This window comes from Ambystoma mexicanum, chromosome 6q (assembly GCF_040938575.1).
Source record: "Ambystoma mexicanum isolate Mex_15411 chromosome 6q, UKY_AmexF1_1, whole genome shotgun sequence".
Classification (NCBI taxonomy): Eukaryota; Metazoa; Chordata; class Amphibia; order Caudata; family Ambystomatidae; genus Ambystoma; species Ambystoma mexicanum.
Window position 1 is genome coordinate 784,631,168 of NC_090937.1, and position 27,441 is coordinate 784,658,608.

Sequence of the window (27,441 nt, forward strand, 5' to 3'; positions counted from 1 at the left end):
AAATACCATAATAACAATACATATTATAATAATAATAATAATAATAATAATACACATTTTTACCAAACAACACAACGCGCACATATCCCACACAAGACGTTAACTCCCAGGATACTCTGCTTTGTATAGATAACAGATACTCTGGTGTGTGTTTAGAACATGGCACAGAACGCTAATGAGTGACCTGGGTTTTGATGTACCCTATCATTGTATTACCGGGTTCATGTGTGCATGGTTGCAACGCTCTCGCCACACTCATACAATCGTGCAGGTGCCCGAGACTCCGGTGTTGTCTAATGGGAAATAATTGCTCCTCGCGACTAAACCGTTTCTGATGTGTGCCCTACTGTTTCCTGCGGTCAGCGTTTGTGAGAAGGCTCGTGTTACTTGCTGCCACCACATCTTGATCAGTGACCAGGTTGGGGGTCATTGACAAGGCGGCCTGCTTCTCGGCTGCAGTTTGTGCACCAGTGCTCTTCCGTGTGCTCATCTGGCAGGGAGGGTGGCCGCGAAAGTTGTGCTGTTTCCAAGGGTCTCCTTTCCTCTGGCCGAAGCGGTTTAACGCTGCTGTCTCCTAGCCGCGCGATGCCGGAGCCTTGGGACAGAGGATCATGTCCCTGCCGCTCCTCCTCGCCACCCACTCCTCCACACTCATATGGCAGCAGCACATTAGGACAAAGCGTGGCGCTCGCTCAAGCACTGAACGGGCCATGCGTTGGAGGTCCCTCCCGAGCTGGCGACGGGCTTTACTCGCGGTGAACCCTCTGGGTGCAGTCGCGGCAGCCACCCTCTTCCTGCCGTCCTCCCCCGCACTTCTCCTCCACCGCAATACACCTTCGCCGAGCAGGCGTTTCTGGCACATCCTCTGCGAAGGGGCTCTCGTCGCAATTCCCAGAGGCAAGGGGGGGTCGTCCCGAGCTGAGCTCTCACTCAGAGGGATTGGTGTCCAGGAGGAGAGGCTGCGGGATGGGAACTCCTCCCGTGTGACACGTCGCCTTTCCAGAGGCGATATCGCTCGTGGGGCCGGCACTCACGCCCGGGGACCCCGGAGAACGCCACATTCATCGCTCCGCTGCACCTCTCTGCGCACCTGTGAGAAGTGGCAGGGGGCGCAGGTTGACGACTTTGAGGAAGTTTCTCACTTCCACGCCCATAAAGACGAGTGAAGAGCGAGTGCTTCGAGAGCTAGCGCTCACAGAGACACCACAAGTTAAGCGACCGTTACCAGGAGCGTAATGCGAAGCACCCGAAGATGCCAGGAACTGACGCTGCCATGGACATCCCTACAACGCTCTAGGCAGGTGAGCTCTGATGTCTTGGCATTATTTGAATAGGGCAGCGACGGTCTTGGTGCAGGGGACCGAGTTCATTTCTCTACTAGCACGAATAAGGTCTGTCTAGTGCGCACTTGCTTTATCAGAATAACACCCTCTTAAAGAACCGTGTGATCTTAAACTCTCTACTGTGTATGACAGTCTTGTTATCACCGTGAGGCGTGTTTTTCTGTCACACTATTCTGCACCAGATCTATCTACGCCCCAATAGGCTTCTAATTGGTTAAACAAGCTAAGGTTAGAACATGCACAATTGCGGCATAGTCTCCACAAGATCAGACATCGATGCACACTTTGACAGCCAACGAGTCTTACACGCCTGCAGGGAAAGACGCTATTGGGGGCATATGGGATGAGCGAGGGCCATTTTGTGGTCTGTGATAGAAGCAAGGCGACTACCCGGTTCCGTGCGGGTTGGGGGGTGGGGGGATGAGAATACTCGTCAGGTGAATGGAGAGGGATCCGTCTCGCAGGTACCCCAGGCGGGGCTAGAGCTCTCCAGGAAGGAGCTACTGGAGCTAGGCTGATCCAGAGTGCGCCTCGCAGGCTACTGTGCCCCCACCTCTGCTGTGCCGTGCACTCGGACAGCCGGGCTCCAGTGGATTTGATACCCGGTGTATTGGGCAAATGCGATGAAGCAGGCGAGCTCGCCATAAGATTGGGATTGGAGGAACCAGTGAAGCTGAGTAAACTGAGGGGTTGCATGAAAGCAAGCCAGCGACCGTGCAAGGGTTAATCCCCACCCCGAAGCAGGCGCGGCCTTGATGTTCTGCTACCACATGGATGCTACTTTACCACGTTCCTGTGGAGAGGGCGAGATTTCCTAAATAGCGCCTTGACGAAATCGGTCAGCAAGAGACGCTGATGAGATCAGGAACTCGCTGACGCTCAACATACTTCAAGCACCTAACTGGCCCTCATGAAGCACGTTTAAACTCGCCAGCTCTTTCTCCACTTTAAGAAAACGGTCAGTGCTGTGGTAATAACGCCCTTAATAATAATGGAATTATGAGCGCGGACTCCTCAGTAGGCTGTTAGCGTCCACACTCGAACATTACTGCTTCTTAAACTGTTTTTTTTTTTTAAACGTGCAACTATTAATTTTCGCCTTTGATGTATTCATTTGGGGTCCCCCTTCCTTCTTGTAATCCAAGTCCTGGACTCCCTTTTCCCCTCCAGTGCACGATGGGATTTTTGACCTTTAGCATTGATATGAGTTTGTGTGTGTCCGGGATCTGCGTAGACCATTCCCCGATAATTTATGACCACACACAATGGAAAATCTGCCCACTGACAGTCACTAGGTGTGCATTCGTTGCTTCGAGGCGCTCTATCTTCCGCTCGTTCATGCTTCTCATTCATTACTGAAATAAATCACGTTGTCCGAGGACAGGCGTTGCTACATTTGCTGTAGGTCCACAATTTCAGTGTGCTTTGCCATTTGCTTGCTCGATATTGCATGAAACCAATGCAATATCATCAACTTACTCTCTCAATGCAATTTTGGCTGGAATCATGACAAGACAAGAGGTGCACGCCCGCTCCGTGGGAAAGATCAGCCGAATATGTCGTGGTCTTTTGCCCTGGTGCATGTCCCCCTAGCCTGTGGGTATACACTATTGTGCTTCCCACGTGGTATATGCAGGCCTTAGGGTCTGGCAAGTAAAGTTAGTGTAGAGAAGCAGTTGGGCAGATTAGGGAGGTAATGGTGGTGTGATGGCAGTTGTTGTGTCCTGTCCTGTAAACAGTGGGGTCACTTTGTAAAATGTTTTGGGAGGGGGGGCATGATATCTAAATGAAAGGGGCCCCTGCCAAATGAGTGGGACAAAATGGTGTGCTGAAAGAGTTGGGGGGGGGTGCAAACGGCAAACACCCATTCTCCTAGCCTAAAATTGCGCCCATGGCCGTAAATCATGCCAACTATCCTTTTTTTTTCTTGATCCCATCACATTTTGGATGTGGATTGACAAAGTGAAGAAGGATTTGATGTACAGGTTGTCCAATGGGGAACAGCACACTGGTGGTTTAGGGTGGGTTGGCTTGGTCTAAAGCTGCCGTGTCAGGGGCTGCGTTCTCTATTTTATCAACTTGTCTGTGGTTCCCAGTGGCTGTGTGGACTGATGTGCAGAGGGGGTGGGGGACCGGGGCACAGTGATTAAGCTTACCAAAGCTGGACGGGATCCTCTGATGCGAGTGGTGGGGAGTGTGCATGATCCACCGCAGTGTCACTGTGGTGTCGGAAGTGGATTGGCTCATCGTTTTCTGTCAGGTTTGATGTCTTGCTTGGTTGGTGTTGTGGGTTGTTTGCTGGTGGTGTCGCAATTGAGCAAGTCTGCATGAGCCGTAATGGGTTTCAGTTGTGTTTCGATGACAGCAGGTTGTCTGTGGGCACGTCCTCGCAGGATACTGGTGTCAATGATACCTTACTTGCTCAGGCATGGGTTGCACACTTTACTTTATTGATTTTTTTGAGTTTTAAATAAGTTCTGGGGTACACTTCGAGATGTTTAGGATAGATATGGGAGGGCTAAAGGGGCGAAACACATAATTGGTAAGTGGCATGTCGCGAGGTTCCTCAGTCTGTAAGTATATTGAGTGAGTTCAACCTTTGTTGATATGATGTGGGCATAGGAACAGCTCTCTAGGCAGGGAACTGCATATTTGTGGAAACACATTGCGTACTTTGCATGGAGAAGAGTTCCTGTGTGTTTATTGACTTTGACTCGGTAAACGTATTCATTGCAGGAAGCTTATTCGGACGGTCGCTTCTTCTGGCTCTTTCTACATTTCAGGTAGTTGGATTCCAGCCTGAGTGAGAAGGCTAGGCTGAATCAAATGTTCATACCAGTCACTTTGTACCCACAGGGACGCAGAGTGTAGCATCACTAGATAATGTATGCTGCATGCCTTTGTGTTTGTCAACAAGCATGGTCTACTATGATGGCAATCAATGGATCATTCCAGTATATGCCTGGTCCCACTAATCTGTCTCATTCACTGTGGCAGTTTTTCTGCATTCTAAAACGCACGTGATCAGTGAAGTCGAAGAGGGGTTGCTATGTGGTAAGATAGTTTTGTTCTGTCCCTTTCAATTATTGAGGAGTTTGAGCCACAGCTCCCACCTGGTGCTACTATTGGTATCAGGTGTTTGGTGGGGCCAGAATGGTGTTAATTCTGGAAGGTATGGAGTGTGTACATGTGATGAAGTATAGGAGCAGACCTTTTGGTAAGTCACCGTGAGCCCCTCTTCATGGTTGCATCAATTTCTTTCAAATGCTTTCACCAAGGGGCCTAATTTAGGTAGGGCTCTGTTTGTGGGTTGGCTGTGAAATGACAGTCTATGAGATGTCTGTAAGTTAAACCCCTGGAGCTGTTGGTGGGCTGCAAAACTAAGGGTCACCCCTGGGACAAGGTTACGGGGCTGCCTATTGGTTGAGCATCTAGGAGCCACATATGGGGCTGGACCGCTGATGTCCGTGAGCTAGGTGTGTTGGCACTACCTAATTGCCAGAGCTCGGGGCAGCCTGTAAGCCTGAAACAGAGTTACTTAAGTCACTGTGAAGCTAATTCCTTTAGTCCCTGAAATTATGAATACAAAATAAAAAAACATAGATAGTGCCTTTGCTGTTTTAAGGGTGCATTAGTCAAGGGTACAATGTGGGGAGTTGGGTGTGTACTTGCTTTATTCGACTTTCATATGGATCTTCCGAACACACAGTGCAACAGCCTTGTCTGCATGCGTTGCAGAGCTGGGGTTTGGGCAAGATGGCAGTGAGCAGTGCATTTGTATTTGTGCCTGGTTGTCAGAGCTGAGAGTTGTGCAACAAGAATGCAATGACATCTTTCTGGTTGAATGGTCTAAGTAGCATAGGCCCGCTTCGTGTGGGATCAGGCAAATGCAGCAAGATGAAGTCTCCCAGCAATAACGTGAGTGGGCTTTGATGAGCACCATATCTGTTTATAGTCTTCTTTCATTTTCCTTTAATGTTCAGCTTGGAGTTGTCCTGGCAGCAGTGGCAAGGCATGTGCAGCATGTCACACACTGCATCCAGTGAGCACGGTTGGTGAAAGGTGGTTGGTCGCACAATTTCACTGTCAGTGTGCTGTTTGTCATAAAAGCACACTATAAATGGGAATGTGAGGAATTCAACCATCTGCACGGGAAGAGTGCGCTTGCCTGGGCTTTCTTTTGTTTGTTTAAAAGAATAAATGATGGGTCCATTCCTGTGCATATTTTCCATGCTCACCACACAGCAGAAAAATAGTTATGTATTCACAGCTTACCAGCGCCACGATCCCCTGTCATGTGTAGCAGACACGTGACAGCCATGGATACATAAAAAGCCTTTGGCCGTGGGCAGCCTGATTAGCATTTCAAGGCACCATGTATTTGCATCTGCATTGTCAAACCTTGCTGGTGATGACAAATACTGAAGAATGTTAATTAGCAGGCTTCAGGGAAGGCCTGGGTGCAGGAAGTGACAATGGAGACCAGACTCCAACACCTCTTTGTAATGCAATGTGTCAACTTGGTACTAACACACCTCCTTCTTATGAAACGGCAGTGAATGTCCTGTCTGGAACCACTCCTTTTAGAGCAGAGAAGTATGTGAATTGTAGGAGACAAAAATCTGCCTGCAACTCCATACTTTAAAGGAGGCCCATGTTGTGATCACGCATTGCTTAGGGCTCAGTTAATTAGGGAGATACTTTGATGTACAGCGGACAGGAAGATGGGTAGGACTTAGATGTATATGTTGTCATCCTTCACCTGTCTGCTTCCAAGCAACCTGGTTCTGATCTGAAGCATCACTGAAGATTGATGGTGGAGACCCAGGATTGGCTCACTTAAGCTAGGTTTGGCCTACACCAATCCCTGGGCCCCATTTGCCTTTAAAAGTGGGCTGAGCCCTTCATTGATCATATCATCTGAAGACTTTGCAAAGAGTAACAAGAAGGACTCATTTGAACCCGAGCTGAAGGTACAATCTTCCTTACATCTTCCACCAGTGAAGGAAGGCCAGGAGTTCCAAGAGGGAACCAACATCCCTCCCCTAAACATCTCCCAGGGAACAGAGGGAGATACCAGACTCAGAGGACCCGCCCAGCAGCTCCAGAACCATTACCTAGACAGCACACAGCATTCCCTGCTAGTTTCTGACAGCAGCAAGCTTCCTAGGTGGGAAGTGCCAGAGAGCCTCTGGACAAAGGACACAGCCGTTGCCTTCTAACACCCTCCTGAGCTTTGGGCCGTCCTCCTTTAAAGGACATGAGCCCTGCAAAGAAGCTAAGAGGAAAGCTACACAAGCATCATTCTTCGTCCATCTTTTTAAGTACAATTTTGAGACAGTTGAGTCGTCGAACCGCATCCAGCTGCACCGCTGATTGGCGACATGTTGCAGTCCCCAGAGCCGTCTAAGATGCCTCGACCAGCATTCCAGATCCGCCAACCAGCACAGAGACAACGATTTTTGGCCCGAGCCACCGCGCTGGACAGCCTGCAGACGTCCAGCCAGCCTCGCTTGCCAAACTGCCTACCGCGTGGTACCCGCAGCTGTCTCCCGCCACTAACTCTGTCTCACGGGCTGCAAAGCACCCTCAAACCGCCTCGCTGCTGTTGAGCACCAAAAACCTCTTCAGCACCAGGTACATTGTGGTTCTGCCCCCCTGGTCCTTCTCTAAAGGCCCCCAGAGACAGTTACGACCCTTTGCCCCTTTAGTCTTGAAACCAAATAACCATGAACAGTAAGATTGATTGCTTTAACAACTACCCTCTTCTCAGTATCCAGAGTGCATCCCTTTCCTTTGTGAAACTGTCTGTCCTCTGTGTTCCTTTAAAGTGTGGGTTGTAATTGTAGTGTGCTTGAACTTTCTGTTGTAGTAATAATAAAGTAGATATTTGTATACAACCTTGACTGGACAGTCCCTTTTATCATTGGGTAATAATTGTATTTTTGCTGTGTTGCAACTAACTACTGATCCACAACCTTGCAGAGATAAGCCTGCCGTTCGTCCAAGTTACCAAAATTGGACAAGGAGGTCTTATAATTCACTTGTATTCCAATCTGTTTGTATCCTTTCTGGTGTACTAGAGGTGTGAGGTTGATTGATGGTTTAGAAACCAATATTCATCCCTGGACCATTGGTGCCCCAGAAGTTGATTTGTCACAAATGCCCACACTGGATCTTGGTCAAGAGGGACCCAGTGATGGTGAAAACTCATATAATAATGTCCTGAAGCTTAGCATGCCTGCCCGGCATAAATGTACACTGCACATGCCTGTTCTCAGATCATATAAGTGATGCTGATGGAGCAGTTTTATATTGGGGACTGGCATTATGAGGTAATTATTCACCAATGGTGGATTTGAAGAAGGTTCTAAGGGAAAAATAAGGCCCTACTCCGCTTCAAGTCAATAACTATTTGGGTCCACAATACTTACTTGATGATGTTACTATTGCAAATCAGATGATTTGCATTTAAAATTTAGCTGTAATACTATTACAAAACAAGCATAGTAAATAAGTAGTCTTAGCTTTTCTGTGGGAAAAATGTAGTCCTTTGTCAGTCATTCAACATGTACAAGCCGTTGCCAGGAGCTACCATCATTTGCCAGTTATTGCCATCGTATCCTCTGGTACTCGCAACACATGAAATGTATTGCTATCATATACCAACTATTAGCATTGCCAATTCATGTACTCACACAATTGCTACAAATGCCATTGTGCACAAACAATTGCCATCGTTTTCCATCAAATGCCTGGCTATTTACATAATTTGACAGGTGTTGGCATAACATACTCAGGCACTCATGTACTTGTTTTGGTATTCAATTTCATATTACATTTCCAAAAAGCCCAGGCGAGTTCAGACCCACCGTGCGGATGGTCGAATTTCTCACACTCAATAAAGTGGAAGAGGGGTTGCTATGTGGTAAAATCATTTTGTTCTGTCGTTTTCAATTGATTATTGAGGAGTTTGAGCCATAGCTCCCAATTGGTGCTTTTATTGATAATGGGTGATTGGTGCGGCCAGAATGGTGTTAGTTCAGGAAGGTATGGAGTGTGTACATTTGATGTATTGGGAGCAGCCATTTTGGTAAGTCACTGTTTGCTGGCTGTGAGCCCCCCTTTATGGTATTACCTGTAAAATATATTTTAACTAATGTATGGATATTACGCCGTGTGGGAACATTGATATATTGCTCCGTGATTATAAAGTCCTACCCCACAATTCCGTGCAAGAAATAGACCGTTTGATCAAAACTCAAGTGTATTTAAGTAAATTAATATAAGTAAATTAATATAAGGTGAAATCAAGCCAAAGTTGATCCCCAGCTTTATGCAAAGGAAATATTTTGTATTTTTTGTATTTTAATAGGTTTATATAGCACTTTATATTAAACAGCAAGAATACATTAGAATAAAATGGAAGCTTAATTGAAAAACATGAGACGAACCATCAAAAACAGTATAAAGAACAATTTGCATAGGAATGTATGAGAGAAGCTAAATAGAGGAGGAGTAAGAGAGAAGCAAGGTTAACAGGACGGGGAGTGCAGAAGATGAGCTTTTAAGGAGGAACAGAAGGAGGAGTAATAGGAGATGGAGCGGATAGAGATAGGTAGAGTATTCCAGCGTAGAGGGACAAGGAGCTGGAAGGAACGGAAACGAGAACGGGCACAAGGGGATGGAGGAACATTGAGTAGGAAGAGATCTGCAGATCTGAGGGGCTGAGAGGGAGCGTAAAATGAGAGGAAAGGTAGGGTGGCAAGATCATGAAGAGATTTAAAGACGAGACAGACTAAGTTGAATTTAAGTTGAGAATGAAAGAGAAACCAGCCTAGGTAAGAAAGCGAAGAGGAAATTGAATCATAAGGAGAGAGAAGACAAAAGGTATGGATAGCAGAGTGATAGAGGGATTTGAGGGGAGCCAGGTGAGAGGCGGGGAGGCCTAAGAGGAGAGTGGAGCAATAGAAAAGACGAGAGAAAATGAGGGAAGAGATTAAGAGCTTAGTGGCATGAAAGGTGAGGGAGGAACCGATTTTACAAACATTGAAGAGGTGGAAGCGACAGGCGCAAGAGGTAAGAGAAATGTGGTTGGTAAAGGAGAGGGAGGAGTCAAAGTGAAGGCCAATATTCCCAGCAGAGGCAGAGATGGGGAGATTAGAAGGGGGAAAGAGAATGAATGGATGGGTAGAGGGAGGGCGAAGAGTGTTGGAGGGAAAGAATAAAACTTCAGTCTTATCAGTATTGAGGGAGAGAAAGTGAGATGACATCCAGTTTCTGATAGCAGAGAGACAGGAAGAAAAATTAAGGTGGATGTCAGGAGTGAAAGAAGAGAAAGAGAGAAAGAGCTGGGTGTCATCAGCATAGAAATGGTGAGAGATGCCGAAGGAAGAGATGATAGGGGCAAGAAGGGAAGTGTAGAGTGAGAAAAGGAAAGGGCCAAGTACAGAGTCTTGGGGAACACCAAAGTTGAGGGTGAGAGTAGAGGAGGTACGACCGCCCCAAGAGACAGCGAAAGAATGGAGAGATAGGAGGAGAACCAGTTGAGAACAGGGCCTTTGAGACCAAAGGAGGAAAGTGTTTTAAGGAGTAAGGGGTGATCAACGGTATCAAAGCCAGCAGAGAGATCAAGGAGGACGAGGGCAAAGGATTACTTTGAATTGCAAGCGGTAAGGAGGGAACTAAAAACTGAGGTGAGTGCAGTTTCCGTGTAGTGTTTAGGGTGGAATCCAGATTTAGAAGAGCGAGATTGGATACAAAAGCTGAAAGTTGAGTGTAGACTAAGTGTTCCGGAAGCTTAGAAAGGAATGGTAGAAGAGAGATTGGACAAAAGTAGGAAGTAAGGAGAGGGTTAGTAGATGTTTTTTTCAGGATAGGGATAATAGTAGCGTGTTTGAAGGAGGAAGGGAAGGTGGCAGTGGAGACACAAATGTAGAAGAAGGAGGCGAGGTAAGGGATGAGAAGAGGGTAGATTTTGGAAATAAGCGGTGTGGGGAGGGAATCAGAGGGGGTAGAAGTAGGGTGGCTTTTGGACAGGAGGAGGGAAACATCAGAAGGAGTAATAGGGGAGAAGTTGGACATGTAAGAAGAAGGGGCAGTAAGAGAGGGGGTAGGAGGAGAGTAGGAAGGGGAACTAAGAATGTTTTGAAGCAGAGTGAGTATCTAAGAGGAGAAAAAATCTGAAAAATCGGATGGCGAGAGGGGAGAGGTAGTGGAAATGTCGGGAGTAGGTGGAGTGAGAAGACAAAAGAGGGTCTGAAAAATACAATGTGGATGGGAGGATTGTGATTGGAGGAGGTTAAAGTAGTAAGAACGTTTAGCTGAGTTAAGGCAGGAAGCGTAAAGATAGTGGTATGAGAAATGGGAGGCCTGATTAGCAGGAGAGCGATGCTTGAGCCAACCTCGCTCAAGGTGATGGAGGAGGTGGCGCATGGACAGAAGATGAGGGGAAAGCCTGGGTTGGGAGGGTTTGCGGCAATGGCGGAAAGAGGAGAGGGGGTGAAGTTGATGAAGGCTGGAGGAAATAGAAGAGGACAGAGAGGTTAAAGAAGTAGGGAGGGGAGGGAGGAAAGTAGAGGGAGGAAGTAGGAGTCAAGAATGGAAAGAAGAGGGGATGGTTGATGAGAAGAGGGGAGATGAAGGTTAAAGTCCCCGAGAACAGTAAGGGGAGAGGGGGAGAGGGAGATGAGGGAAAGAAGGTGATCAAGGTCATCATAGAAGGAGGAGAGAGGGCCAGGTGGTCTGCAGATTATTAGAAAAGAGATAGCGTGTGGGGAAGTAAAGTATTTGTAAAGATATTCAAAGGAAGGGAAGATAGGAAGAGGAGTTGGAGGGGGGGTGACAGTTAGGATGATAGAGGCGACCAAGGCCACCGCCACGACCAGAGGGGCAGGAGACATGAGAGAAAGAGAAGGAGGAGTTGGAAAGAGAGGCAGGTACAGCAAAGTTGTGAAGGGGGATCCAAGTTTCTTTTATGCAGAGGAATTGAAGGTTAAGTCGCATAAACATGTCCAGAACAGCTGCAGTCTTATTTCAGAGGGATCTTGCGTTCCCGATGGCAATGTTGATAAAACTGGAGGGTTCAAAGATAGGGGCATGAATGAGATTGGGATGTCGAGGAAGGGTAGAAGGGGGATGGCGGGAGCTGGGGGAGGGGTTGAGCAAGGGGAAGGGCATGAAGATAAGGGAAAGGGATAGTAGACGGGGGAAAAATTAATGGTGAGGGAAGGTGGAAGGGAGCGAGAAACAAGGAGGAAGAGGAGAGTAGAGAAAGGGAACACGCATGTCATAGGGCGAGGAGGAGGGAGTGGACTGAGAAAAGTGGGGGAGTAACAAGTGAAAAGGAGGCAGAACGGGGCAAGTTGGGAGATGGAGGTCAGGGGGCAAGAGGGGAGAAGGGAATGGGAAAGAAGGGGGGATTAGGGGGCCTCAGGAGAAGGGTACGCCGAGGAGCAGTAGAGCATGGCTTCAGAGGAGTTGCAGCTCACTGTGTGGGGCAAGGAGTTGATAAAAATAGAAGGGCAAAGGGGGGCAAGCGAAGCAGTACTGGTAAGGGCATAGAAAGGGGGGAGGAATGCAGCAGGTAGGGAGGGTCACTGGGTGTTGCACAGGTAGAGAAGGTCAAGGCAGATAATAAAAGTACCAGAAGTGACCAGCAAGGGGGGATAAGGGGGAGCAGCCAGGGGGGTAGAGGGTCCAGAGTGAGCTGAGGAGAGTCACTGGGTGCTGGGAGAGGTTTAGGAGGCGGACAAGGTGGGGGTATAAGGGTAGGCAGAGTCACAGGGTGGTAGGACGAGTTCTTGGGGGGCTGAGTTGTGGTAGGAGTAGTGCAGGGAGCGGGCTCCGGGTGGGGGTCACAATGAAGGCAGGTCAAGGTTGAAAGGCAACCACAGGATATAGAGGGGCTGCAGGTGATAGGCCACTGAGGGAGGCAGAGGCGGGCCCAGAGGTAGTGGAGGCCAGCAGTCAGGAGAACATAGATGATAGGCCAGTAAGACCAGGTAGGTGTAGAGGCAGGCCACAGGAGATGGGCAGGCACAGAGACTAACAGTGATCTAGATGCTGTTGGAGATGTGTGTGTGTGCCAGTTGGGAGGGTGCTAGGGCCAGAGGGACGGTGGCACAACACAGGCCAACACAAGCACCGCACCAGCAGGACCCACGACAACAAGGCAGGTCGCAGTAGGCAGGCAGTCCCGAGATGGTGAGGGAGAGGGTTTGCAGAAATCAGCCCCAGCTAGATGAGCTAAAGAGTCAGAGTAGAGGAAGTCAGGAGCAGTAGGAGCAGCGCAGTAGTCCAGTCAGGTAAGCACCCGGCGTAGAAGGCTCACACCGGAGAAAAGAGGTGAGTAGAAGGCGAGGAGTTCCAAGGCAGCAGGATGAACCAACGGAGGGAGTTACAAGCAGTAGGAGGGGTGCAGCAGACCAGGCGGGAAGCACCAAGCAGAGAAGTCTCACACCTGAGAGAAGGGAAGTAGGAGGCGAGGAGATCCAAGGCAGCAGGATGAGCAGTGGGCCATGGTGATGGGAGGCAGAAGCAGGAGGAACAGTGCCGTAGTCCAGTCTCACCTTTAAGCTCACTGTATGTAACCTTTTTATTTCTTCATCTGTATGTATCAGCACATAGATTCCCACAGGCTTTGCGCACTACTATAAATACAAAATAAAATAAATAATATATGTCATTCCGCACATTATTCAGACATTATTTTAAGTTGGATTGAACTGTGATCTCAGTTAATTTTAAATCAATATATTTTGATACCTCCACGATCCACCACTTTCTGGGACTTAATTAGACAAAAATAAAAATGGTGGATGGAGAGGAGATATCTTTTTTTAATTTTGGGGAATTCTACTCACTTTTCCAACATAATAAATTCCCTTGCGAATTAGGCCCCCATCTGCTCAGTTTTCTCCACCAGCTCTACCCTCCTCTCCTGCGACAAAATCTTCCTTTGCCCACATTAAACCTCATGAGACTCTTGACCTTCTCCTCAAGACTAACCCTTCATGTGGACCCATCAACCATCAATCCCAACACATGGTGAAACTCATAGCTCCCCATGTTGTTCCATATCTTACTTCCCTCTTCAACTCCTCTCTTGACAGTCCCACTTTTTAATCATCCTACAAGTTGGCCACTGTCATTTCTATCCTTAAGAAACCTGACCTAGATCCTAACTGTCCTGGCATCTTTCATACTCTCTCTCTTCTACCTCACTATTCCAAAATCCGAGAGCGTGTAGTTTTCAACGGACTCACTGAGTTTCTTGACACACACAACCCCAAGGATCCTGTTCAGTTTGGCTTATGACCAATGCACTCTACTGAGTCTGCTCTCCTAAATGTCAGCAACAACATCTTTTCTGCTTGCCATGCTAACCGTTCATCTATTCTTATCCTTCTCAAAGTCTCTGCTGCGTTCAATATCGTCAACGATTCTGACCTTCTCTCAACACTAACTCTTCTAGGCATTAGGGTGGAGTCTATTGTTTAGTTTGACTAATTTCTCACCCTTATCTGAGGAGGTACAGTCAAAAATGTGTACCTGTCTCTCCGCCATCGAATACTTGATGGCATCTTACTCACTCATTGTCAACTCGACTGAGACTGAAGTTCTCTACTTCCCTTCCAAACAAGCTATATCTTCCTCTCCCCCTCTTCCATTATTCTCTCCTGAGTACCTTCCCTATTCTGCTCACAACCTTGGTGTCGTTTTTGACTCCTCTCACAACTTCTAGCTCGTCATCTCCAAATCTGCCACTGCAGCTAGACTTAATCTCCTCAACATGAGAAAAATAAGACATCTTCTTCCCTTCAACACTGCTAAGCACCTACTCCTCTCTTTAGTACTCTCTCGATCTGAATACTGTTCCAGTGTACTTGAAGGCCTTCCCAACTATGCCTTTTCACCTTGCAGCAAAGTCCTCAACATTGCTGTCCTCTTCAACCTTCCCCACTTCACCTCCACCTCCCTAGCCCACCATCAGGTAGGTTGGTTATCTATGAGACAGAAGGCAAAGAACAAACTCCTTCTCATCCTCTTCAAAAGAATACACAGTCTTGTCCCACACGACCCATCGGCCCATCTCACTCCCTACTCTCTCCCTCGTTCTGTAACATCATCCTCGGCTCACTTCCTAGTTACCTCTCGTGCCCATTGGGCTTCCTCTACTCACTCCCTTACTCTGGAATGTTCTTCCTCTCCTTCTACTCACTACTCCCCCTCTATCTGTATTTAAATCCAACCTCCTAGCTCTCCTCTTTTCTGATGAACCATTTGCATAGCATTTTTTTTTTCATGTTTTTATTGGTTTATTTACAAACCTTTAAAAAAAAAGAACAAAAAGGATGAGACCATACATCGCTCTTCATTACATTCACATTATCTACATTGGTTTTTGAGCCACCACATTAATCCAGTAAACAATTCTCAATTAATGCTAGCAAAGTTGTCAGTGGTAGTATCAGTTTTTGATCCGTTCCTCTAAACATGTGAGACCACCACTCCTCAGCATTGAGGGATGGGTGACTCTCGCTCCAATTACCCAGAAGTCGGGTTCTTTCTGTATGTAGGTTTGTACAAAATAGCACTAAGTGTTTTAAAGTTTCTGGTTCTTGATCGCAGAGTCGGCACATTGGATTCATATTCCTGTTAACTATCCATGTTCTCAGGCGTTCTTTTGTTTTGAACATGTTAAGCCGAAAACGCATGTACAGTCTTCTTGCGTTCGGATCAGGAAATAATTCAATGTATTTTTGCAAGTTATTAAAGGCACAAGCCTCAGGTGGCACTTCGCTCAATAGTTTCAAGGCTCCTCTTTCAGAGCAAGTCAGCTCCCAGTCTAGGCGCCATGGTTTTAGTTTTGCTGCGTCAGGATTTCCTTCTAACAGGGCTGGTTTGATGTCGTATTCCGACATTAAGCTTTCACAGCGCTTTAGCCACATTTCTAATACTCCTGAAGTTGATGTGCTTTCATTGTTGAAAATGGCAAATTGCGGAATTCCTTCTCCGACCTTTATTTTCCGATATAGAGACAACAAACTCCAACAGACACGTGCGTGCATGGAGATCAGTGATAGTTCGTACCTAATTGATGCTGTCGCAGTCCCTTTGGGTAATCCCAGGACTTTTACCCAAAAAATATTCTCGAGCGTGGACCAGATTTTCCAAGAGCACCCCAAGGCGTTTTCTGCTCCATATGTTAAGGATGGGATTACTTTTTGTTGATAGAATTTTAGTACCACTTTGAGTGAAAACCTGCCAAATCTTTTCTTTAGGACTAGAGCTTGGTTTGCTAGTTGTTTACATTTACGTTTTGTCTCTATTACCCAAGGATTGTCATTAAGACAGGAACTGACGATCATTCCAAGGTATTTTACACTCAGCGATATCAGAAGTTTTTCCGTTCCTATGAACCAAGATTGGTTTTTTTCGCGTTCTTTTCTGACCACTCTGCAAATTGTTTAACATAAGAATTTCACATTTTTTTGTGTTAATGAGAAGATGATTTTCAAGCACGTACTGCTGTACTGCGTTGATTTTCCTTTGCAGACCAATCGGTGTCCGATCCAATAATATGAGGTCATCCGCATACAGAAGCCAATTCAGGGGAGACCCATGAATCTTCGGCGGAAAAGATCTTACTGCCTCTATTGGAATTCCAATGTCAGAAATAAACAGGGAAAATATGGCTGCCGCCAGGGGGCAACCCTGTTTAACCCCCTTAAATGTTTCGATCGGTGCAGACAATGTTCCAGTTTGGTCCAGTCTTACTCTCACAGTGGTGCCAGTATGTAAGTCTTTTATTGCGTCTAAAAGGTCGATTGGGCACCCCCATTTGTTCAGTTTTTCCCATAGCAATTCTCGATCTACCATGTCGAAAGCATTGGAAAAATCAATAAATGCGAGGTATACAGCTGTTTTAGATTTAATGGCCTCCATCTTCAATAGATTCAGCAGCAATAAATTCAAAGAACATCCCACATGTTTGACAAAGCCAGTTTGACGCGTATCAACATGGTTAGATTGGTTTGCCCACGTCACTAACTTTGTTTTGTAACATGGTTGCGTAAATTTTTCCTAATACGTCGAGTAACGCAATTGGTCGGTAGTTTTTTGGGCAGGTTCTGTCACCTTTTTTGTAAATGGGTACAATTACTGCTGATTTCCATGATCTTGGTGTTTGCCTTTGATCGTTTATTCTCTGAAATAATATCATGCAAAAGTCGGCCCACAACTCTGGTTGTTGCTTGATTGTGAAGTTTGTAAGGCCATCCGGGCCGGGAGCTCGCGAGTTGTTGGCTTTCTTAATTATGTTTATGATGTCATCTTTATTGAATACCAAATCCCATTTGTTTGAGATTGTGACACACGGATTAGGTATTTCAAAGTTCTTTTTGTATAAGTCGCTGAAGTGGGCAATCCATACTGACTCAGGCACCATCGCGGCTTGCATGCCACACTGGGAGGCTTCTGAATCGTTAATGATGTTCCAGAAGTCTCTGGTATTTTTATTTCCGAGATTTATTAACATTCGTTCCGAGTCACCTTGTAACATTGACCTTTTGTGAGATTTAATCCAGTTTTTGTACCGCTGTCTGGCATCTTTGGTCAAAATTACGCGTGTAGCGTTATCGCGGTTCCGGGCTAGTCGGATAGTGCGCCTCATCAGTCGTTTTTGTTGCAATACATTGAGATCAAAGCAATGAAGGCGTTTTATGCTAGGTCGTTTTAGCCCACCTTTGTTTGTTTGAAATTTTACTAATAGACCTGCATAGTCAGGTGTTGGTTCTCCTGTACAGTATTGGTCTAATATATGAACGACTTCTTCGGCGTCAAGCCTTAACCTCACTCTGTTTGGTCCAACTTTGATCCTCTGTGACCATTTCGACTTGACATTTTGCGTCTGAATAGTAAATTTCATTATTAACATGTCATGGTCACTCATTTCCTTTGAGATCACTTTTAGTGTGGTTACTCGTTTGTGAAGATCTGCTGAGACAAATATATAGTCGATTATTGAGCCGTGACAACCACTTTTCCATGTATGCGCTGTTGGTATGTCGCCTTGAGTGTGACCATTTAGCATTTGCAAATTTCGAGCGCCTAGTTCTTTCTTCATTTTTGACCCCAGGTTTTTTGTTGAAGATTTTCTTGCATGAAAGAAGTCAATGTTCAAGTCGCCGCAAAGTATTATATTGGAGCTCCTTTGGTTCACAAGTAGACGATCTATGATGGTCGAGATTGCGTCGATGAAATCGTCATTCCCCGCACTGGCATGGTTCCAATAAACGTTAATAATCGTCATTTGTTCAGATGCTTGTTTGTCGCAGTCTGGTCTGGTCAAGGTTGATTCTTGAATAAAAGGAGAATGATTCACAGAGTTTGTAATCCTGAACCCAGATACACTCCTTACCATCGTTAGCAGACCAGCCATTGGGCGCCCCTTGCCAGATTGTATAGCAGGGTTTACGGCGATCTGAAAGCCCGTCGCTACAGGAGCTTCAGTTAACCATGTTTCTTGTAAACAAGCAATTGTCAAATCACCCAACCACTCACTGTAGAACAAATGGTTGAAACCCCGTGTGTTCCACGATCCTAGTGAGCATGTCTGGGGTGGGGGCTCGGCCTGGCATTATTGTGGTTGATTGATGTTCAATGTTGCTGCTACCCAGTTCCAGTTTTGTTCCACCCCAAGAGGAAGAGAGGTAATGTGAGTATTTGTCGCTTCGTCGTTTGTTTTCCCATACCCTTGAATTGTTATGGAAAACTGTTTTATGGGTACACTTTCATCTTGACAGCAACCATTATGAAATGAGACGTGTTTCTTACCAATAGGCAGAAACTTTTTATTTGTTATTTTTGCTTTTGAACTCTCGTCATTTGAGTTCTGATGCAGGGGCTTTAACCGTCCCGCAAAGTCGTTTGACGCTGCCTCGGACAGGCTCTCTGTTGCTTTTTGAGTGTCCCAGACACGTCCTAAAGACTTGAGTTGGGGGCTATGGTTGCATGTTACTACAGTAGGTGATTCATCTTGCAACTTATAGACATCAAAGCCCATAGAAAGAAGAGACACGTTTTCCTCCAAGATGGAGGAAGCGATCAAGGGAGAGGTTATATGAAGCACCACTTTGTCGTTCCGGGACTCTTCTGGGAATTCGACTAAGAGCAGGTCGTCTGAGTTGATGGCACGTAATCTCGGGACGTGATGTAATAATGTTATGATATTCCTGCGATTTAGAATCAAGTTATCATGAGGCTGCAATCGCTCGACAAGTATTCTGACTAAGGGATGATGATGGGATCCCCTGGATGTTAGAATCTCTTTCGTTGTTTTAGTTGTGTTTATGGATCTTGTTATGTAATCATTATTGTTCCTCTCTGGTAATAATGAGCGTTGGAACTCGACTCTTTCATTACGAGCTCCTACTTGACTCTTTCTCTGGTCCGAGGGTAGATGAACTTGATCAATACACTTTTCTAATTGGTAAATTCTGTTTTGCTCTTGCCGTTTGTCTTGCATGGTCAGAAAATTATTGCTCTTATTCGGTAGGGCGACTCCCTTGTCGTTTGTTTGGAAGTTTCGCCCAGGTGGACACTCAACGTCAGCCTTGGATGACATGGTAGGAGCACTCGCTTTGGCGTCGTTCCCAATGGAAATCGCTCTACCCATCGCGGATGCTTCTATCTTTAAGCACTCCGTTTTCGGCTCGTTACCAGTATATGGTTTTTCACAAAGTACAGCACTGGATTCCAAGTCCTCATATACACTGTCATCATAAGTTGACATATTTAATAAGTCAATTGAGGGTTCTTTCTCTGTACTTACTTTATTGGATTCCTTAGGGACACTCTCAGTGTCAGATAGACTGGCAGAAGCCTGTTTTTGAGTTTGCTTAACAGACTGCTTTATTATTCCCGGGGCTAACGTATGGACCACCTTGATATTACGTAAAAAATTGCGTGCTCCATTTTGTTTGTTGCCTCTCTTGACAGGTAGATTTTTGGATTTTTTTTTTTAATTGTTGTCCGGTCAGTTGTTTACCCACACTTTTTTGTGATGATGTCTCGTCTTCTTTGTTGAAAATGGAGAATAATGATCGATTTGAGTCTTCAATGGGGCCCTGCTCGGTCCAGTTTGGTTCCACACACTGCGGCTGTGTGGTAGAAGTTGATTCAACTTGTGAATCCCTCAAAGCTAAATTTGCAGAGTTTTTAGCTTGTTCGAATGCAGTGTGGAAGGATACGTCAGTAATTTCAATGATTGGAATAACTTCAGGACTTGGAGTTGCTATACTTGCTGAGGCACAGAGTCTTATTGGCTGTAGTCTGAGTTTTTTTGATGTGATAGTAGGGGCCGTAGAGGAGTCCACAGGTGGAATCTGATCAAGTGTCTTCTCAGACAAGACTCCAGGGTTCGCCTGTGTTGGGCTAGATTTGATAATTGGACGAAGGCCCAATGAATTTGCGGTGACACCACAGTGATCTGTTCCTTGCGTAGATTCTTCAGTTGCCAGTTGTGATAGGTCATGGGGTCCCTTTTGTCCTGATACTGAATGTGGTCGTTTTCCTTCCCATTTGAATATGGCTAATGCTTCCTTGGCTACTTCAGCGAGTAGTCTTTTGTCAGTTGCGTCATTATTCCTTTGTTTAGTCACAAGCTTATGTAGGTCGTCTAGTTTTCCTACGCCCACCAGCTGTGTTTTATTAGTTAATCCACATATTTGTTCTACATTCACTACTTTTGAATTAAGTAGAGCCACTACCGTGGTCAAATCTCGGGTGGCCTCATGTAAGTGTTCATACAGTTTTATGAACGGGGCGAGAGAGATGGTTAATGTGGATAAAACTAGTTCTTGCAGGCATGTGGTCGTCATAGCGGTGTTATCTAAGGAGCTGTGAGTGGGTGCTTTCGACTGGTTGAGGCTTCTGGCAGTATTAGTTCTGTTTCTTCTAATTTTCGGGAATGGTCGTTCAATGAAGGAAGACTCAGTGGTCTCATCACTGTCTGAGTCGAGGTCAGAGTTTTTACTACTCAGCGACAGTATCTTTTTTTTGTGTGCAGAAATCATGGTCAATTGACGTTTTATTGTATTATTTGATCTTTTTTGTGACAGAGGTGGTAAACCGTGCGAATCCGGGCTGAAATCCACCCGCTCTCTTGTTGTCGACATTTTTGCTCGCTTGTGTGGAATGTTTACGGCTCCTTCATCTTTTGAGCCGCCCCCACAGGCTAATCTCGAAATGTCGCGTTTTAATGAATATTTAACCCCTTCGTTGTTAGGGGTGATTATGGTTGTTACTATGTCAGCTACACTATCTTTTTTTTGTGCATTATTTAATGTAATTAATTTTTGTAGCACGTTTGTTACGGGATCTGACGATTCTCGCCGTGCTTTCTGAGTGGTTTGCATGTCCGTCGTCGTTGCGCAAGCCCGCGAGCCCACGCAGAAGTCAGTGGGCGGGCCGATCCTCTCCTCATCCGCGAGTGCGAGTGCGTCCATGCCAGAGCCGCCAGAACAACCCTTCCCGCCAAAAGCCGGCCCGTCCTCCGTCCAAGACGAGGGCGGGCCAGGTTGCCGGGCGCCGACAGACAGGCAACCTGCAGGAGGCAGCGAGACACGGGCGCCCGCATCGACTGTTCGCCGGTCCTCCACTCCAGCCTCCCACTCCCCGCACAACAACCCCTCGCTCCGCGCTGCACTCGCGGACAAATCAGCCGAGGCACCCATCATCGCCTCCGGTGCCATCGACAACACGGCCCCCCATTCGGCCTCCGCCAAGGAACAACACACCATAGGTAAATTAGTGTGAGTTCCTGTGTCTCTCTTGGCTTTGTTTACTGTCCGTGTCTCCAGTACATCATATGGGGTTTTTTTTTTTTTTTTTTTTATTTTTTTTTTTTTTTTATTTTTTTTTTTATTTGCATTTATAAAGCGCACAGAACTGCCCTGGGGCATCGTGGCGCTGTTACAGCAGACTTAGTCATGAACACAAGCATAGGAATGTGTTTACAGATGTAAACCGAGTTACCGAGTACATTTCACATTGGTAATAAACATTGAGCTTAGAGGTTATGCTATGCTGTGGTTACAATGCAAGCATGAGAGTGCATGTGGAAGACTTTAGCGGAATAGGAGGGTTTTGAGGTTTTTACGGAAGGTATGGTATGATTTTTCGTTCCTTAGTGAGGTAGGTAAGGAGTTCCAGTTTTTAGGTGCGAGGTGTTGGAAGCTGGTTCCTCCCGCCCTGGATCTTTGAAACGTGGGGACATCAATCATGTTGGTGCGGTGAGCTCTGGTGGGTCTGATGGAGGCTTTCGGTGTGATTCTTTCTGCGAGATAGGGTGGGGCATCCAGGGATAGGCATCTATGTGTGATGGTCATGGCTTTGAAAAGTATGCGTTCCTTCACGGGTAGCCAGTGGGCATCTTTCCTTGCTTGCGAGATGTGTTCTCTTTTTGGAATGGACAGTGCTGCCCGGAGCGCATTGTTTTGCGTGATTTGGAGTTTTTTTAGGTTGTGGGCGGAGGTGCCTAGGAACAGGGCATTACAGTAGTCTAGTTTTGTACCTATAGTGGCTCTGGCGATGGACAGGCAATTTTTGGCGGAGAGAAAAGGCTTGACAGCATTTATCATCTTGGTGGTAAGTGCCGAGGAAGAGGCTATGGCGTTGACCTGGCGAGACATAGATAGTGAGGCATCTAGGTGAACGCCTAAGGTTTTAACAGTCTTGGAGACTGAGATGGTGGAGTTGTCGATGTTGAAGGATTTGTATTGGGGGGGGAGTTTGTTGAGAATTTCATTGGTCCCTACTATGAGGATTTCGGTTTTGTCCCCGTTTAGGCAGAGGCCGTTGGCCGCCATCCAGGTTTGGATGGCTGTGTAGATTTTGGTTAATGCTGTCGCATCTTCTTCGTAGGTCCCAGTTAGAGGGAGTAGTACCTGCGTATCGTCTGCGTAGTTGGTATACGCTATGTTACGACAGTCGAGGTCATTGAAGAGAGGAAGGGTGAATATATTGTAGAGAGTGGGGGCGGTGCAGGAGCCTTGTGGGACGCCGCAGTGGATGGTGGTAGGGGTTGCCGAGGCAGTGTCTGAGAAGACTTTCATGAGTCTGCCATTTAGGAATGAGGCCACCCATGCAATGGCTTCCGGGGAGAAGTGTGCTTCATTTTTTAGGTGCATGCCTAGGATATCGTGGTTGACAAGGTCAAAGGCGGCAGATAGATCCAGTAGGAGAAGGAGTGCCGGTTTGCCTTTATCCATAGTGTCAGCAAGCTGTATTTTCAGATCAAGTAGGGCTGACTCAGTTCCGTGACCTGGTCGGAAGCCTGACTGTCTTTTTCCTAGGATATGGTTGGTTTCGAGATAATCCTGGATTTGTGTGTAGGCCATTTTATCCAGTATCTTGAGCAGGAAAGGCACAGTGGTGATGGGCCTGTAGTTGGTAGCTACTTCAGGGTCGAGGGTGGTTTTTTTTAGAAGCGGGCGCACCCAGGCTTCTTTTAGACTGTCAGGGACAGTGTTGGTTTTGAAAGAGGCATTAATGAATGATTTAAGGAAAGGGGCGAGTGTTTCAGTGCAGTCTTTGATCAGGCTGGCGGGGCAGGGGTCTCCTTTACAATTGGATGGTTTGATCTTGTTCATTATCTCAATAACTTCGTGTTCTGTGACTTCCCTGAATTTGAACGGGGTAGTGGGGGCTTTGGTGGATGTGGTTCCCGAACTAGGGGTGGGCATGTGGCTCGTGGTGGTGGGAGATTTGAGGTGCAGTGATAGGTTTTTGTGGTGCTCCTTAATTTTTGTTTGTAGGAGTTCAATTTTATTTAACAAGGCAGATTGTATGGAGTTGCACCAGATTTGGTCTTTAACAATGTCTTGTGATTTGGTGGCCGGTGTGGTGAGTTCGTTGAAAATGGCGAAGAGTTCTTTGGATTCGGAGCTTGCATTAGCAATTCTATCATTATAAGAGACTGATTTAGCTGTGATTATGGCTTTTTTGTATTGGGCAGTGATTTTTTTGTAGGAGGATAGGGTGGCTGGGGAAGGCGATTTCTGCCAGGAGTTTAGAGCTTTTCTTTTCTGTGAGCGGAGTTCTTTGAGTTCAGTGGAGAACCAGGTATTTGAGTGTTTGATAGTTTTGGCTTTTTTGGTCTGCAAGGGGGCAATGGCGTCAATGGCGGTGCTTATGGTGCTCTTGTAGATATCTGCTAATTCTGACGGGTCAGATGACTTGAGGTCTGTGGAGAGGATGTGAAGGTGGGGTGTAATTTTATCTTTAGTGAGATTTTTTACACATCTTGCCAGTGCTGGGGGGATGGGGTTAGGTTTGTTTGTGTTAGATACAGCGGGAATAAAGAAGTGAATGAGGTGGTGATCTGACCAAGGAGTCGGGGTGATGGAGCTAATGTCGACGTGACAGTTGTGGTCAGCTATCCAGTCCAGGATACGGCCTTTGTTGTGTGTGGGTGAGGTTATTTTTTGGTCGAAGCCTAGTTCTTTTAAGGCTAGTGCAAGAGATTTAGCAGGCTTGTCCTTTTTATCGTTATACCCCAGGTTAAGGTCACCTAGAAGGATGCTTTTGGAGGTGAGTTTTAGGTTTTCTGTTAGGCGGTGTACAAGGTTCTCATGGAACTCTGTTAGGGGGCCGGGCGGGCGGTAGACTAGGTTGAAGGTGATGGTGGAGTTAGGGGAGAGGGCAATTTTTATAGCTAGAGAGTCTATGTTGTCACCTAGATTGGAGGTGATTTGTCTGGCCTCGAGGTGATCTTTCAGGATGAATGCTACCCCACCACCTACTGAGGAGAGGCGGTCTTGCCGGATAATGGCGTACCCCTGTGGGATAGTAAGGTTGAGGGCTGGCCCTGCAGCGCTGTGCAGCCATGTCTCGGTGATGGCTAAGATGTCGAGGTCCAAGCTAATTAGGAGTTCGTGAATTTCAATGGCATGGGCAGGGATGGATCTGGCGTTTATGAGGGCACACTGTAGGTTGTGTGTGTGTTGGGCCGAGGTAGGGGTGGTGTTGAGTGGTGTCGCCGGGATGGGGTGCGGCATGGTGGGTTTAGGTAAGGGTGTTTTGACTGTAAGGGATGGCGTGTTAGGCGTGTTAAGAGTGGTGGGAGGTGCTTGGTGGGTGAGTCTGGGGTATCTAGAACGGAGACCTAGGAGTTGGTTCCTGGTGTGGATGGGTCTGGTGTAGGAAGTTATGCTGGGTGGAGGATGACGTGCTGTGGGGATGCTTTCAGTGAAGAATGATGGTAGGAAGTAGGTGGGAGGAATGTTGGAGAGGAATGCCAGTGGGGCAGCTGGTGAGCTGGTGGATTGTTGAGGCATGGCGAGGGTATCGTTCAACATGGCACAACTAGAAACAGAATGCAATGTGGGCAGCAAAATCAGGGCACAGTATGCGACCATAAGGCACAACACAATAGTGTGGTCTAGATACGACCATAAGGCACAACACAATAGTGTGGTCTAGATATGACCATAAGGCACAACACAGTAGTGTGGTCACTATGCGACCATAAGGCACAACACAGTAGTGTGGTCTAGATACGACCATAAGGCACAACACAGTAGTGTGGTCTAGATACGACCATAAGGCACAACACAGTAGTGTGGTCACTATGCGACCATAAGGCACAACACAGTAGTGTGGTCTAGATACGACCATAAGGCACAACACAGTAGTGTGGTCTAGATACGACCATAAGGCACAACACAGTAGTGTGGTCTAGATACGACCATAAGGCACAACACAATAGTGTGGTCTAGATACGACCATAAGGCACAACACAGTAGTGTGGTCTAGATACGACCATAAGGCACAACACAATAGTGTGGTCTAGATACGACCATAAGGCACAACACAGTAGTGTGGTCTAGATACGACCATAAGGCACAACACAGTAGTGTGGTCACTATGCGACCATAAGGCACAACACAGTAGTGTGGTCTAGATACGACCATAAGGCACAACACAGTAGTGTGGTCTAGATACGACCATAAGGCACAACACAGTAGTGTGGTCTAGATACGACCATAAGGCACAACACAATAGTGTGGTCTAGATACGACCATAAGGCACAACACAGTAGTGTGGTCTAGATACGACCATAAGGCACAACACAGTAGTGTGGTCTAGATACGACCATAAGGCACAACACAGTAGTGTGGTCACTATGCGACCATAAGGCACAACACAGTAGTGTGGTCTAGATACGACCATAAGGCACAACACAATAGTGTGGTCTAGATACGACCATAAGGCACAACACAGTAGTGTGGTCACTATGCGACCATAAGGCACAACACAGTAGTGTGGTCTAGATACGACCATAAGGCACAACACAGTAGTGTGGTCACTATGCGACCATAAGGCACAACACAGTAGTGTGGTCTAGATATGACCATCGGGCACAACACAGAGACTACACAGTATTACAGTGGTCGCTGGGCGACCGTGGTAACGGTGCTATTGTCAGATGGCAGCATATTGCAGAGCAAGGCAAGAGCATGGTTGGTTGGCTATGGATTGTGCATTAAGTATTTTGTTGCAGTTCAGAAGCACAACGGTGCATGTGGGACCTTGGGCGTAGCAATGTTAGGAGGTGCTAGGTCAGGGCTCTAGCTCGAGGGTCGGGAGTGGATAGTGGAGGAGGGGGGCAGTATGCTTACCCTGTAGGTGGACGGCAAGGGGTCCTGGCTCTAAGCTCGACTATGCACTCCACCTGGAGCAGCACGGGCAGAGTTTGTGGCCCCTGGCTCCTGATGCTCCAAACAGGCCCTCAACAGGCCTTAGAGTGGCCTTTGCGCTGGCCGCCGGCGTGATCCGCCTGCCGGCGGTTACAGCTGATTTTAGCGAGGCTCAGCCTCGGTTTCAGGCCGCGCTGCGCCCGGCATGCGTGGGTCAGGCGGCGTGTGGGGACAGGGTCAGGCAGGCCCTGTCCGTGCTCCTCGTCGTCTCGTGGTTTCGCCGCTGGGCTGGGGTGCTGGGGGGGCTCCTGCCCTCGCCCCACGGTGTGGAAGAGTGAGTGAGGGGGTAAGCAGGCCTCAACAGGCCTTAGAGTGGCCTTTGCGCTGGCCGCCGGCGTGATCCGCCTGCCGGCGGTTACAGCTGATTTTAGCGAGGCTCAGCCTCGGTTTCAGGCCGCGCTGCGCCCGGCATGCGTGGGTCAGGCGGCGTGTGGGGACAGGGTCAGGCAGGCCCTGTCCGTGCTCCTCGTCGTCTCGTGGTTTCGCCGCTGGGCTGGGGTGCTGGGGGGGCTCCTGCCCTCGCCCCACGGTGTGGAAGAGTGAGTGAGGGGGTAAGCAGGCCTCAACAGGCCTTAGAGTGGCCTTTGCGCTGGCCGCCGGCGTGATCCGCCTGCCGGCGGTTACAGCTGATTTTAGCGAGGCTCAGCCTCGGTTTCAGGCCGCGCTGCGCCCGGCATGCGTGGGTCAGGCGGCGTGTGGGGACAGGGTCAGGCAGGCCCTGTCCGTGCTCCTCGTCGTCTCGTGGTTTCGCCGCTGGGCTGGGGTGCTGGGGGGGCTCCTGCCCTCGCCCCACGGTGTGGAAGAGTGAGTGAGGGGGTAAGCAGGCCTCAACAGGCCTTAGAGTGGCCTTTGCGCTGGCCGCCGGCGTGATCCGCCTGCCGGCGGTTACAGCTGATTTTAGCGAGGCTCAGCCTCGGTTTCAGGCCGCGCTGCGCCCGGCATGCGTGGGTCAGGCGGCGTGTGGGGACAGGGTCAGGCAGGCCCTGTCCGTGCTCCTCGTCGTCTCGTGGTTTCGCCGCTGGGCTGGGGTGCTGGGGGGGCTCCTGCCCTCGCCCCACGGTGTGGAAGAGTGAGTGAGGGGGTAAGCAGGCCTCAACAGGCCTTAGAGTGGCCTTTGCGCTGGCCGCCGGCGTGATCCGCCTGCCGGCGGTTACAGCTGATTTTAGCGAGGCTCAGCCTCGGTTTCAGGCCGCGCTGCGCCCGGCATGCGTGGGTCAGGCGGCGTGTGGGGACAGGGTCAGGCAGGCCCTGTCCGTGCTCCTCGTCGTCTCGTGGTTTCGCCGCTGGGCTGGGGTGCTGGGGGGGCTCCTGCCCTCGCCCCACGGTGTGGAAGA

The 27,441-nt window shown here is 47.8% G+C and overlaps 1 protein-coding gene across 2 annotated transcripts in view; it reads left to right on the plus strand.

Moving 5' to 3' along the window:
* The first annotated feature begins 257 nt into the window (after nucleotides 1–257).
* NPY2R (neuropeptide Y receptor Y2) overlaps nucleotides 258–27,441 on the plus strand; it is a 362,214-nt gene continuing 335,030 nt past the window's right edge. Inside the window, exon 1 of one of the 2 annotated variants that reach the window (XM_069631316.1) lies at nucleotides 258–1,301. The gene's annotated coding sequence lies outside the window, so the exon portion shown is untranslated. Of the gene's footprint in view, nucleotides 1,302–1,983; nucleotides 2,302–27,441 lie in introns of those variants that run through there. The other variant, XM_069631317.1, reaches the window with a different exon arrangement.